At 54.5% G+C, this 14502-nt stretch overlaps 8 non-coding genes across 8 annotated transcripts; all 8 read right to left on the bottom strand.

Annotated features, from left to right (window-relative positions):
• Positions 1-954: 954 nt before the first annotated feature.
• LOC130707892 (small nucleolar RNA SNORD116) lies at positions 955-1046 on the bottom strand. The gene has a single exon (XR_009007921.1). It is a non-coding gene; the product is annotated as a small nucleolar RNA SNORD116 (small nucleolar RNA).
• Positions 1047-1433: 387 nt separating this feature from the next.
• Positions 1434-1525, bottom strand: LOC130708019 (small nucleolar RNA SNORD116). Its single transcript, XR_009008047.1, has one exon. It is a non-coding gene; the product is annotated as a small nucleolar RNA SNORD116 (small nucleolar RNA).
• Positions 1526-3971: 2446 nt separating this feature from the next.
• On the bottom strand, positions 3972-4063 carry LOC130707827 (small nucleolar RNA SNORD116). Its single transcript, XR_009007856.1, has one exon. It is a non-coding gene; the product is annotated as a small nucleolar RNA SNORD116 (small nucleolar RNA).
• Positions 4064-6473: 2410 nt separating this feature from the next.
• LOC130707891 (small nucleolar RNA SNORD116) lies at positions 6474-6565 on the bottom strand. The gene has a single exon (XR_009007920.1). It is a non-coding gene; the product is annotated as a small nucleolar RNA SNORD116 (small nucleolar RNA).
• A 387-nt stretch (positions 6566-6952) lies between these two features.
• LOC130708018 (small nucleolar RNA SNORD116) lies at positions 6953-7044 on the bottom strand. The gene has a single exon (XR_009008046.1). It is a non-coding gene; the product is annotated as a small nucleolar RNA SNORD116 (small nucleolar RNA).
• Positions 7045-9490: 2446 nt separating this feature from the next.
• LOC130707826 (small nucleolar RNA SNORD116) lies at positions 9491-9582 on the bottom strand. The gene has a single exon (XR_009007855.1). It is a non-coding gene; the product is annotated as a small nucleolar RNA SNORD116 (small nucleolar RNA).
• A 2410-nt stretch (positions 9583-11992) lies between these two features.
• Positions 11993-12084, bottom strand: LOC130707890 (small nucleolar RNA SNORD116). The gene has a single exon (XR_009007919.1). It is a non-coding gene; the product is annotated as a small nucleolar RNA SNORD116 (small nucleolar RNA).
• Positions 12085-12471: 387 nt separating this feature from the next.
• Positions 12472-12563, bottom strand: LOC130708017 (small nucleolar RNA SNORD116). Its single transcript, XR_009008045.1, has one exon. It is a non-coding gene; the product is annotated as a small nucleolar RNA SNORD116 (small nucleolar RNA).
• Between the last annotated feature and the right edge of the window lie 1939 nt (positions 12564-14502).

Here is a 14502-nt window from a genome sequence, read left to right as displayed (position 1 = left end):
CCTTAACATCCTCAACATAGGGGCAATGAGGCCACACAGGGACAAAACATCCCAACGGCTCCAAATCGGTCCCAGTGAGAAGACACTGTTCTGTGCGGTGAAGGCACCATGCGCTGGAACAAGGACCCGCCGTGAAGCACATTGAGAAAGGAGAGGAAAAGCTTGGGATGATCCACGAATGTGCACCTGTATTCCTTCCCTACACGGGACTCCAAATGCTCCTGAAGATATCCCAAAAGAGTTCCGGGAACCCTATGTCCACCGACCATCTATCCACCCAACAGTAAGCCTGTGGGCTTAGCCAACACTCTCAAGTGTACTTCCCAATCGCCTTGCCTTCCTCTCTCCACCAGGATCCAAACGAATCCACCCCTCACCTAAGTAGCTTGATATCCCCTGGATTTGCCTAAGGCATTTTCCAACCTCTCCACACACAACACACAAGCAGGACACAACCCAAGGAGGCGCCATCAGCATCGCCCAAATCCCAGGGACAGTGGCCCATTTGTTTTCCCCCGACCATCAGGGCAAACCTAAACTATATCCCACCTCCCAAGCTGAACATGACATAGACGCCTGGCCTGGCCAGGACTCCTTCTCTGACCCTGAGGGCAGAGACTTCTGTTTCCTTGCGGGAACAAGGCAACGACCTGAGCTTGAGGGTGGCCTGTAGATCTCAATGGCAAGCCAGAGGAGTACCAGTGGCTCACGCTTCCTTTCGCACCCGCACGCTGACCACGGCAGGGGATAGCAGTTCTGGCTAGACTCAGGTGCCCAGAGACGTCAAGTTGTCCTTAGCCTTCCCACGTAGATGGACATCCCAGGCTCCTTTCCACATGGCTCTTTCTGCACGAGAAGCCCGCCACCCTCAACTTGAACAATGTTGCTGCGCACGCCCACAGTAGCAAATGAAACATGGACCTCTCCCTAATTTTCCTTTGGGAGCCACGTGCTGGACCTCAGTTAGGATGAGAAGACGGTAGGTATTGCTCATTCATTTTGTTTAGATTTCCAAGGAATGCATTTATGGGAGTCATCACTGATCCACGCTCCTGCTCAAAGGCTAGATGTGCAAAGTCGCGGAAGGTCAGCAAGCTCAATCCTCTCAGCAGTAGGGAGCGGCCAGACTCGAGCCACAGGGCAGGAAGTGCCCCCAAGTCTCAGGGCATCGGAGCTCGGGTGCCCCAGGAAGAGCCCAGAATGTGACGGTGTAGTCTCGCGGCACAAATCCCCGTGGCCAAACATCTAGGTTTCTTCAAAGAAGTTCCGTTTAACCCACAAGGTTTCTACCAGGAACCTTGTCGAGCCAGAGGCGATGCCCTTGGATCACACAGAAAGCTACTGGCATTGGAGATATTCCAATGCCCAAACTGGCAGTGCAAACCCTTGCAGCAACTGGGTTGCTTGCCCTGGCGACTTGTATTTTCGCCCCAGGCCCATCAGTGACATGACCGCGGAGAAACCTGAGACCCATTCATTTGTTCAGAGTTCCAAGCAGTGCATTTATGGGAGTCATCATCAATCCACCTGCTCAAAGACTGCACGTTCAAAGTCGCAGGCTCCACCGCGGGGCAGCCACCGATCTCAAGGATGTCAGCAGTCAGGAGCGGCCAGAGCCGACCCACGGGGGTGCAAATGGATCTAAGGATCATGGCATCATATCTGGGGTGCCCCTGGAAGAGCCAAGAAGGTGAGGGTGTAGTCTCAGTGCACAAGTCCCCGTGGCCAAACATCTAGGTTTCTGCAAAGAAGTTCCACTCACCACCACATGGTTCCTACGAGGATCCTCAAGGACTTTACGCCAAAACCACTCTGAGACTCTTTTGCCTTGACTTGCCTCACATTGCTGCACTCTCCTCACTTCGCCAGGTATCATGGACTATACAGAGGGGCCCATGCTGCTGCAGGTGTTTGTTCCCTGGCACTCCACCACCTGCCTCAGGGTGACAGAACACAGGGATGTTTGAGAAAAGTGAACGGGCGCACAGAGGCAAAGGGTGATACCGCCCAGCGATGTGCGCTATATCTCCCCTCAACATTTCATTTGCAGCCCATCATCTCTGTGTGTCCACAGCCAAACGTAAATGCGTCGTGGCACAGATGCCTTCAGAGCACACGGGCATCAGCACAAAGAGCACAGCCGTCCATCAACCCCCTGGTATGGGCCTTCAACTTCCCCGCCTGAGCCACCTCCCCGCCGACACAGCATAGGGATGTCATCCTGAACCGCTGAGACACCCTCAGGGGAACAGGGATTACTCAGCGTAAGGGCCACTGCCCTCTGGGGAACCAAACCAATCCTGGTGCATACGCTTCCACACAATGGACTCACCCTCAACGGGAAATGTGGTCCCTGAGATCTTCCACAAGGGAATGGCCCTTGGCCAAATGGGACGACCTCCAACAAAAGCAGCTTGTAGGGACCGGTGACAAAACGCACCAGAGGAACTCCTGGACTGAACAATGGAGATTCACCTGCAGCCATACTTCCTGGCCTGCTGCCAAGACTGGCAACCTACCCTTGGCCCACACACAAAGCTAATGGCATGGGAAGCATTCCGACGCCCAACGTGGCGGGGCAAACCCTTGCAGCAATTTTGTAACTTGCAGTGGTGTCTGGTACTTTCCCACTCTGGGCCCATCAGTGACGTGCCATTGGGGAAACCCGGAGGCTCAGGTCCTCAACAGCCACTTGTTACCCACAGCCATGCAACGACAGAACCCAGACAACAGCCTAGACACTTGAACCGGTATGACTTGTCTGGCCTGTGGCCAGGCTCGCCGGATACCACAGTGTGGATGCACCAGCGGGTGGCAGGAAAAATGACACCCACACCACACATCCTCTCCTGCCCTTAAACCTGTAGCCTTTCCTTGGCAGCCGACTCCCTTGTTTCTGCATGGTTGCGCCCAATGACCTCTGGGTACAGCTCCAATCCTCAGGGAACGCTATGAGGGCCAGGTATAGAAACGATGCTTGGCTGTCCTCAGGAACACCTTCACATCTTCAACACAGGGGGAACGTGGCCAGACAGGGACAAAACACCCCAAGGCCTCCAAATCGGCCCCCATGAGAAGACACCATACTGTGCCATGAAGGCAACCATTCGCTGGCACAAGGACCCGCCATGAAGCAAATCGACCAAGGAGAGGAAAGAGGCGGGACAGTCCACAAATGTGCTCCCGTGTTCCTTCCCTACACGTGCCTCCAGATGCTCCTGAGGGAGTCCCAAATGTGTTCCGTGAACCCCATGGCCACCGTCGATCTATCCACCCACCAGTAAACCTGTGGGCTTAGCCAGCCATCTCACGTGTCTCTTTCACTCGCCTTGCCTTACTCTCTCTCCACCGGGATCCCAACGTGTCACGGCAAGGTGCCAGAGCCACCTCTCACCAAAGAAGCTTGCTGTGACCAAGCTTGACTAAAGCGTTTTCCAGCCCCTTCACACAGCACACACAAGCAGGACACAACCCGAGGAGGAGCCATCAGATTGGCTAAACTCCCAGGAACTGTGGCCCATTTGATTTCTCCCCTCATCAGGAGAAACCTAAACTGCATCTGGTCTCCCAAGTAGAAAATGACAAAGAACCCTGCCCTAGGCCTGGAATCCTATCTGACCCTGAGCCTACAAACTTCTGTTTCTTTGAGGCCACAAGGCAATGACCAGCAGGTGGGGGCAGCCTGTAGAACCCAAGTGCAGGCGGCAGAACCAGCAATGGCTCACGCTTCCTCTCCTACCTGCATGCTGAACCGTGGCAGGGGACAGCAGTCCTGGCTAGACCAAGGTACCCAGAGACGGCACTCTGTCCCAAGCCTTCCCACCTGGATTGGCATCCCAGGCTCCTTTCCCAATGGCTCTTCTCCCCATGAGATGACCACAACCCTCAACTTGAACTATGTGGCTGTGGACACCCACGGCCACAAATGCAACATGAACTTCTCCCTACTTCCCTTTTGGGAGCCACGTGCTGGACCTCAGTTCCAACGAGGAGACGGTAGGGATTTCTCACTCATTTTGTTCAGATTTCCAAGGAATGCATTTGTATGAGTCATCATCAATCCAAGCACATGTTCAAACGATGGACATCTAAAGTTGCAGATTCCACCATGGGACGGCCAGCGAGCTGAATCATATCAGCGTACAGAAGTGGCCAGAGCCGAGCCACGGGTCAGGAAATGCAGCCAGTTCTCAGGGCATCAAAGCTCGTGTTCCCCGAGAAAAGACCAGAAGGTGAGGGTGTAGCCCCGGTGCACACGTTACCCTCGCTAAACCTTTAGGTTTAGCAAAGAAGTGTCGCTTACCGCAACAAGGTTTAAAGCAGGATCCTCATGGAATGCACACAAACACCCTTCCGAGACTCCTTCGCATGGCCTCACCTTGCCACACTGTCCTCACTTCAACGGGTATCAGGGATTATACGGATGGCCCCAGGCTGCTGCTGGCATTCCTTCCCTGGCATTCCACCTGGCTCGGGGTGAGAGAACACATGCACACTTGAGGAGGGTGCACGGGCGAACCGAGGGAAAGGGCGATACCACCCAGCGATGTGTGTTCTATCTCTCCTCAACATTTCATTTGCTGTCCATCTTGCCTGTGTGTCCACAGCCAAACGTGAAAGCATCGTGGCACAGGCGCCTTCAGAGCATGCAGCCATCAGGACAAAGAGCGCCACCGACCAACAACCCCTCGGGCTCGGTCCCTGAAATTCCTCTCCTGAGCAATCTGCCCTCCATCACAGAAAAAGTATGTCTTCCTGATCCCCTGAGACACCCTCAGGACAACAGGGCCCCCTCAGCCTAAGAGCAGGTGCCCTCTATGGGAACAAACACGCCTTTGGCACTTATGATTAAACACAGTGGACACGCCCTTAAGTGGAGAGATCTTCCATAAGGGAAGGGCCCTTGGCCAAATAAGACGACCTCCATCAAAAGCGGCTCGTATGGAGACGTGACAAAGGGCACCTGAGGAACCCCTGGACTGATCAAGGGAGACTCACCAGCAGGCATACTTCCTGGTCTCCTGCCAAGCCAGAGAAATTTCCTTGGGACCGCAACCAAACCTAATGACAAGGGAGCCATTCCAATGCCCAAAGTGGCGGGCCAAACCCTTGCAGCAACTGGGTAACTTATCGTAGCACCTTGCACATTCGCATTCTTCCCTTCAAGGACAAGACCTTGGAGAAACCATGAGACCCAGGTCCTCCAGAACCAACGTGTCACCCACAGCCGTGCAATGAGAGAACGCATCCAACATCTTGCACACTTGAAGCGGCATGACATCTCTGGCTTGAAGCCATGCACGCTGGAGGTCACAGGCTCACAGCACCAGAAGGTGGCAGGACAAAATAACCCCGGCAGCACACATTCACTCCAGCCCTTAAACCTGTAGCGTTTCCTTGGCAGCCAACTCCCTTCTTTCTGCATGGTTGGGCCCAAAGACCTCCGGGAAGAGCTCCAAACCTCAGGGAATGCTATGCCGACCTGGTATAGCAATGACGCTGGGCTGTCCTAAGGAACACCTTAACATCCTCAACATAGGGGCAATGAGGCCACACAGGGACAAAACATCCCAACGGCTCCAAATCGGTCCCAGTGAGAAGACACTGTTCTGTGCGGTGAAGGCACCATGCGCTGGAACAAGGACCCGCCGTGAAGCACATTGAGAAAGGAGAGGAAAAGCTTGGGATGATCCACGAATGTGCACCTGTATTCCTTCCCTACACGGGACTCCAAATGCTCCTGAAGATATCCCAAAAGAGTTCCGGGAACCCTATGTCCACCGACCATCTATCCACCCAACAGTAAGCCTGTGGGCTTAGCCAACACTCTCAAGTGTACTTCCCAATCGCCTTGCCTTCCTCTCTCCACCAGGATCCAAACGAATCCACCCCTCACCTAAGTAGCTTGATATCCCCTGGATTTGCCTAAGGCATTTTCCAACCTCTCCACACACAACACACAAGCAGGACACAACCCAAGGAGGCGCCATCAGCATCGCCCAATTCCCAGGGACAGTGGCCCATTTGTTTTCCCCCGACCATCAGGGCAAACCTAAACTATATCCCACCTCCCAAGCTGAACATGACATAGACGCCTGGCCTGGCCAGGACTCCTTCTCTGACCCTGAGGGCAGAGACTTCTGTTTCCTTGCGGGAACAAGGCAACGACCTGAGCTTGAGGGTGGCCTGTAGATCTCAATGGCAAGCCAGAGGAGTACCAGTGGCTCACGCTTCCTTTCGCACCCGCACGCTGACCACGGCAGGGGATAGCAGTTCTGGCTAGACTCAGGTGCCCAGAGACGTCAAGTTGTCCTTAGCCTTCCCACGTAGATGGACATCCCAGGCTCCTTTCCACATGGCTCTTTCTGCACGAGAAGCCCGCCACCCTCAACTTGAACAATGTTGCTGCGCACGCCCACAGTAGCAAATGCAACATGGACCTCTCCCTAATTTTCCTTTGGGAGCCACGTGCTGGACCTCAGTTAGGATGAGAAGACGGTAGGTATTGCTCATTCATTTTGTTTAGATTTCCAAGGAATGCATTTATGGGAGTCATCACTGATCCACGCTCCTGCTCAAAGGCTAGATGTGCAAAGTCGCGGAAGGTCAGCAAGCTCAATCCTCTCAGCAGTAGGGAGCGGCCAGACTCGAGCCACAGGGCAGGAAGTGCCCCCAAGTCTCAGGGCATCGGAGCTCGGGTGCCCCAGGAAGAGCCCAGAATGTGACGGTGTAGTCTCGCGGCACAAATCCCCGTGGCCAAACATCTAGGTTTCTTCAAAGAAGTTCCGTTTAACCCACAAGGTTTCTACCAGGAACCTTGTCGAGCCAGAGGCGATGCCCTTGGATCACACAGAAAGCTACTGGCATTGGAGATATTCCAATGCCCAAACTGGCAGTGCAAACCCTTGCAGCAACTGGGTTGCTTGCCCTGGCGACTTGTATTTTCGCCCCAGGCCCATCAGTGACATGACCGCGGAGAAACCTGAGACCCATTCATTTGTTCAGAGTTCCAAGCAGTGCATTTATGGGAGTCATCATCAATCCACCTGCTCAAAGACTGCACGTTCAAAGTCGCAGGCTCCACCGCGGGGCAGCCACCGATCTCAAGCATGTCAGCAGTCAGGAGCGGCCAGAGCCGACCCACGGGGGTGCAAGTGGATCTAAGGATCATGGCATCATATCTGGGGTGCCCCTGGAAGAGCCAAGAAGGTGAGGGTGTAGTCTCAGTGCACAAGTCCCCGTGGCCAAACATCTAGGTTTCTGCAAAGAAGTTCCACTCACCACCACATGGTTCCTACGAGGATCCTCAAGGACTTTACGCCAAAACCACTCTGAGACTCTTTTGCCTTGACTTGCCTCACATTGCTGCACTCTCCTCACTTCGCCAGGTATCATGGACTATACAGAGGGGCCCATGCTGCTGCAGGTGTTTGTTCCCTGGCACTCCACCACCTGCCTCAGGGTGACAGAACACAGGGATGTTTGAGAAAAGTGAAGGGGCGCACAGAGGCAAAGGGTGATACCGCCCAGCGATGTGCACTATATCTCCCCTCAACATTTAATTTGCAGCCCATCATGTCTGTGTGTCCACAGCCAAACGTGAATGCATCGTGGCACAGATGCCTTCAGAGCACACGGGCATCAGCACAAAGAGCAGGGCCGTCCATCAACCCCCTGGTATGGGCCTTGAACTTCCCCGCCTGAGCCACCTCCCCGCCGACACAGCATAGGGATGTCATCCTGAACCGCTGAGACACCCTCAGGGGAACAGGGATTACTCAGCGTAAGGGCCACTGCCCTCTGGGGAACCAAACCAATCCTGGTGCATACGCTTCCACACAATGGACTCACCCTCAACGGGAAATGTGGTCCCTGAGATCTTCCACAAGGGAATGGCCCTTGGCCAAATGGGACGACCTCCAACAAAAGCAGCTTGTAGGGACCGGTGACAAAACGCACCAGAGGAACTCCTGGACTGAACAATGGAGATTCACCTGCAGCCATACTTCCTGGCCTGCTGCCAAGACTGGCAACCTACCCTTGGCCCACACACAAAGCTAATGGCATGGGAAGCATTCCGACGCCCAACGTGGCGGGGCAAACCCTTGCAGCAATTTTGTAACTTGCAGTGGTGTCTGGTACTTTCCCACTCTGGGCCCATCAGTGACGTGCCATTGGGGAAACCCGGAGGCTCAGGTCCTCAACAGCCACTTGTTACCCACAGCCATGCAACGACAGAATCCAGACAACAGCCTAGACACTTGAACCGGTATGACTTGTCTGGCCTGTGGCCAGGCTCGCCGGATACCACAGTGTGGATGCACCAGCGGGTGGCAGGAAAAATGACACCCACACCACACATCCTCTCCTGCCCTTAAACCTGTAGCCTTTCCTTGGCAGCCGACTCCCTTGTTTCTGCATGGTTGCGCCCAATGACCTCTGGGTACAGCTCCAATCCTCAGGGAACGCTATGAGGGCCAGGTATAGAAACGATGCTTGGCTGTCCTCAGGAACACCTTCACATCTTCAACACAGGGGGAACGTGGCCAGACAGGGACAAAACACCCCAAGGCCTCCAAATCGGCCCCCATGAGAAGACACCATACTGTGCCATGAAGGCAACCATTCGCTGGCACAAGGACCCGCCATGAAGCAAATCGACCAAGGAGAGGAAAGAGGCGGGACAGTCCACAAATGTGCTCCCGTGTTCCTTCCCTACACGTGCCTCCAGATGCTCCTGAGGGAGTCCCAAATGTGTTCCGTGAACCCCATGGCCACCGTCGATCTATCCACCCACCAGTAAACCTGTGGGCTTAGCCAGCCATCTCACGTGTCTCTTTCACTCGCCTTGCCTTACTCTCTCTCCACCGGGATCCCAACGTGTCACGGCAAGGTGCCAGAGCCACCTCTCACCAAAGAAGCTTGCTGTGACCAAGCTTGACTAAAGCGTTTTCCAGCCCCTTCACACAGCACACACAAGCAGGACACAACCCGAGGAGGAGCCATCAGATTGGCTAAACTCCCAGGAACTGTGGCCCATTTGATTTCTCCCCTCATCAGGAGAAACCTAAACTGCATCTGGTCTCCCAAGTAGAAAATGACAAAGAACCCTGCCCTAGGCCTGGAATCCTATCTGACCCTGAGCCTACAAACTTCTGTTTCTTTGAGGCCACAAGGCAATGACCAGCAGGTGGGGGCAGCCTGTAGAACCCAAGTGCAGGCGGCAGAACCAGCAATGGCTCACGCTTCCTCTCCTACCTGCATGCTGAACCGTGGCAGGGGACAGCAGTCCTGGCTAGACCAAGGTACCCAGAGACGGCACTCTGTCCCAAGCCTTCCCACCTGGATTGGCATCCCAGGCTCCTTTCCCAATGGCTCTTCTCCCCATGAGATGACCACAACCCTCAACTTGAACTATGTGGCTGTGGACACCCACGGCCACAAATGCAACATGAACTTCTCCCTACTTCCCTTTTGGGAGCCACGTGCTGGACCTCAGTTCCAACGAGGAGACGGTAGGGATTTCTCACTCATTTTGTTCAGATTTCCAAGGAATGCATTTGTATGAGTCATCATCAATCCAAGCACATGTTCAAACGATGGACATCTAAAGTTGCAGATTCCACCATGGGACGGCCAGCGAGCTGAATCATATCAGCGTACAGAAGTGGCCAGAGCCGAGCCACGGGTCAGGAAATGCAGCCAGTTCTCAGGGCATCAAAGCTCGTGTTCCCCGAGAAAAGACCAGAAGGTGAGGGTGTAGCCCCGGTGCACACGTTACCCTCGCTAAACCTTTAGGTTTAGCAAAGAAGTGTCGCTTACCGCAACAAGGTTTAAAGCAGGATCCTCATGGAATGCACACAAACACCCTTCCGAGACTCCTTCGCATGGCCTCACCTTGCCACACTGTCCTCACTTCAACGGGTATCAGGGATTATACGGATGGCCCCAGGCTGCTGCTGGCATTCCTTCCCTGGCATTCCACCTGGCTCGGGGTGAGAGAACACATGCACACTTGAGGAGGGTGCACGGGCGAACCGAGGGAAAGGGCGATACCACCCAGCGATGTGTGTTCTATCTCTCCTCAACATTTCATTTGCTGTCCATCTTGCCTGTGTGTCCACAGCCAAACGTGAAAGCATCGTGGCACAGGCGCCTTCAGAGCATGCAGCCATCAGGACAAAGAGCGCCACCGACCAACAACCCCTCGGGCTCGGTCCCTGAAATTCCTCTCCTGAGCAATCTGCCCTCCATCACAGAAAAAGTATGTCTTCCTGATCCCCTGAGACACCCTCAGGACAACAGGGCCCCCTCAGCCTAAGAGCAGGTGCCCTCTATGGGAACAAACACGCCTTTGGCACTTATGATTAAACACAGTGGACACGCCCTTAAGTGGAGAGATCTTCCATAAGGGAAGGGCCCTTGGCCAAATAAGACGACCTCCATCAAAAGCGGCTCGTATGGAGACGTGACAAAGGGCACCTGAGGAACCCCTGGACTGATCAAGGGAGACTCACCAGCAGGCATACTTCCTGGTCTCCTGCCAAGCCAGAGAAATTTCCTTGGGACCGCAACCAAACCTAATGACAAGGGAGCCATTCCAATGCCCAAAGTGGCGGGCCAAACCCTTGCAGCAACTGGGTAACTTATCGTAGCACCTTGCACATTCGCATTCTTCCCTTCAAGGACAAGACCTTGGAGAAACCATGAGACCCAGGTCCTCCAGAACCAACGTGTCACCCACAGCCGTGCAATGAGAGAACGCATCCAACATCTTGCACACTTGAAGCGGCATGACGTCTCTGGCTTGAAGCCATGCACGCTGGAGGTCACAGGCTCACAGCACCAGAAGGTGGCAGGACAAAATAACCCCGGCAGCACACATTCACTCCAGCCCTTAAACCTGTAGCGTTTCCTTGGCAGCCAACTCCCTTCTTTCTGCATGGTTGGGCCCAAAGACCTCCGGGAAGAGCTCCAAACCTCAGGGAATGCTATGCCGACCTGGTATAGCAATGACGCTGGGCTGTCCTAAGGAACACCTTAACATCCTCAACATAGGGGCAATGAGGCCACACAGGGACAAAACATCCCAACGGCTCCAAATCGGTCCCAGTGAGAAGACACTGTTCTGTGCGGTGAAGGCACCATGCGCTGGAACAAGGACCCGCCGTGAAGCACATTGAGAAAGGAGAGGAAAAGCTTGGGATGATCCACGAATGTGCACCTGTATTCCTTCCCTACACGGGACTCCAAATGCTCCTGAAGATATCCCAAAAGAGTTCCGGGAACCCTATGTCCACCGACCATCTATCCACCCAACAGTAAGCCTGTGGGCTTAGCCAACACTCTCACGTGTATTTCCCGCTCGCCTTGCCTTCCTCTCTCCACCAAGATCCAAACGAATCCACCCCTCACCTAAGTAGCTTGATATCCCCTGGATTTGCCTAAGGCATTTTCCAACCTCTCCACACACAACACACAAGCAGGACACAACCCAAGGAGGCGCCATCAGCATCGCCCAAATCCCAGGGACAGTGGCCCATTGGATTTCCCCCGACCATCAGGGCAAACCTAAACTATATCCCACCTCCCAAGCTGAACATGACATAGACGCCTGGCCTGGCCAGGACTCCTTCTCTGACCCTGAGGGCAGAGACTTCTGTTTCCTTGCGGGAACAAGGCAACGACCTGAGCTTGAGGGTGGCCTGTAGATCTCAATGGCAAGCCAGAGGAGTACCAGTGGCTCACGCTTCCTTTCGCACCCGCACGCTGACCACGGCAGGGGATAGCAGTTCTGGCTAGACTCAGGTGCCCAGAGACGTCAAGTTGTCCTTAGCCTTCCCACGTAGATGGACATCCCAGGCTCCTTTCCACATGGCTCTTTCTGCACGAGAAGCTCGCCACCCTCAACTTGAACAATGTTGCTGCGCACGCCCACAGTAGCAAATGCAACATGGACCTCTCCCTAATTTTCCTTTGGGAGCCACGTGCTGGACCTCAGTTAGGATGAGAAGACGGTAGGTATTGCTCATTCATTTTGTTTAGATTTCCAAGGAATGCATTTATGGGAGTCATCACTGATCCACGCTCCTGCTCAAAGGCTAGATGTGCAAAGTCGCGGAAGGTCAGCAAGCTCAATCCTCTCAGCAGTAGGGAGCGGCCAGACTCGAGCCACAGGGCAGGAAGTGCCCCCAAGTCTCAGGGCATCGGAGCTCGGGTGCCCCAGGAAGAGCCCAGAATGTGACGGTGTAGTCTCGCGGCACAAATCCCCGTGGCCAAACATCTAGGTTTCTTCAAAGAAGTTCCGTTTAACCCACAAGGTTTCTACCAGGAACCTTGTCGAGCCAGAGGCGATGCCCTTGGATCACACAGAAAGCTACTGGCATTGGAGATATTCCAATGCCCAAACTGGCAGTGCAAACCCTTGCAGCAACTGGGTTGCTTGCCCTGGCGACTTGTATTTTCGCCCCAGGCCCATCAGTGACATGACCGCGGAGAAACCTGAGACCCATTCATTTGTTCAGAGTTCCAAGCAGTGCATTTATGGGAGTCATCATCAATCCACCTGCTCAAAGACTGCACGTTCAAAGTCGCAGGCTCCACCGCGGGGCAGCCACCGATCTCAAGCATGTCAGCAGTCAGGAGCGGCCAGAGCCGACCCACGGGGCTGCAAATGGATCTAAGGATCATGGCATCATATCTGGGGTGCCCCTGGAAGAGCCAAGAAGGTGAGGGTGTAGTCTCAGTGCACAAGTCCCCGTGGCCAAACATCTAGGTTTCTGCAAAGAAGTTCCACTCACCACCACATGGTTCCTACGAGGATCCTCAAGGACTTTACGCCAAAACCACTCTGAGACTCTTTTGCCTTGACTTGCCTCACATTGCTGCACTCTCCTCACTTCGCCAGGTATCATGGACTATACAGAGGGGCCCATGCTGCTGCAGGTGTTTGTTCCGTGGCACTCCACCACCTGCCTCAGGGTGACAGAACACAGGGATGTTTGAGAAAAGTGAACGGGCGCACAGAGGCAAAGGGTGATACCGCCCAGCGATGTGCGCTATATCTCCCCTCAACATTTCATTTGCAGCCCATCATCTCTGTGTGTCCACAGCCAAACGTAAATGCGTCGTGGCACAGATGCCTTCAGAGCACACGGGCATCAGCACAAAGAGCACAGCCGTCCATCAACCCCCTGGTATGGGCCTTCAACTTCCCCGCCTGAGCCACCTCCCCGCCGACACAGCATAGGGATGTCATCCTGAACTGCTGAGACACCCTCAGGGGAACAGGGATTACTCAGCGTAAGGGCCACTGCCCTCTGGGGAACCAAACCAATCCTGGTGCATACGCTTCCACACAATGGACTCACCCTCAACGGGAAATGTGGTCCCTGAGATCTTCCACAAGGGAATGGCCCTTGGCCAAATGGGACGACCTCCAACAAAAGCAGCTTGTAGGGACCGGTGACAAAACGCACCAGAGGAACTCCTGGACTGAACAATGGAGATTCACCTGCAGCCATACTTCCTGGCCTGCTGCCAAGACTGGCAACCTACCCTTGGCCCACACACAAAGCTAATGGCATGGGAACCATTCCGACGCCCAACGTGGCGGGGCAAACCCTTGCAGCAATTTTGTAACTTGCAGTGGTGTCTGGTACTTTCCCACTCTGGGCCCATCAGTGACGTGCCATTGGGGAAACCCGGAGGCTCAGGTCCTCAACAGCCACTTGTTACCCACAGCCATGCAACGACAGAACCCAGACAACAGCCTAGACACTTGAACCGGTATGACTTGTCTGGCCTGTGGCCAGGCTCGCCGGATACCACAGTGTGGATGCACCAGCGGGTGGCAGGAAAAATGACACCCACACCACACATCCTCTCCTGCCCTTAAACCTGTAGCCTTTCCTTGGCAGCCGACTCCCTTGTTTCTGCATGGTTGCACCCAATGACCTCTGGGTACAGCTCCAATCCTCAGGGAACGCTATGAGGGCCAGGTATAGAAACGATGCTTGGCTGTCCTCAGGAACACCTTCACATCTTCAACACAGGGGGAACGTGGCCAGACAGGGACAAAACACCCCAAGGCCTCCAAATCGGCCCCCATGAGAAGACACCATACTGTGCCATGAAGGCAACCATTCGCTGGCACAAGGACCCGCCATGAAGCAAATCGACCAAGGAGAGGAAAGAGGCGGGACAGTCCACAAATGTGCTCCCGTGTTCCTTCCCTACACGTGCCTCCAGATGCTCCTGAGGGAGTCCCAAATGTGTTCCGTGAACCCCATGGCCACCGTCGATCTATCCACCCACCAGTAAACCTGTGGGCTTAGCCAGCCATCTCACGTGTCTCTTTCACTCGCCTTGCCTTACTCTCTCTCCACCGGGATCCCAACGTGTCACGGCAAGGTGCCAGTGCCACCTCTCACCAAAGAAGCTTGCTGTGACCAAGCTTGACTAAAGCGTTTTCCAGCCCCTTCACACAGCACACACAAGCAG

This window comes from Balaenoptera acutorostrata, chromosome 3 (genome assembly GCF_949987535.1).
Source record: "Balaenoptera acutorostrata chromosome 3, mBalAcu1.1, whole genome shotgun sequence".
NCBI classification, from domain to species: Eukaryota; Metazoa; Chordata; class Mammalia; order Artiodactyla; family Balaenopteridae; genus Balaenoptera; species Balaenoptera acutorostrata.
The sequence above is the reverse complement of the archived record's forward strand: the minus strand, read 5'-3'. Positions and strand labels throughout refer to the sequence as shown.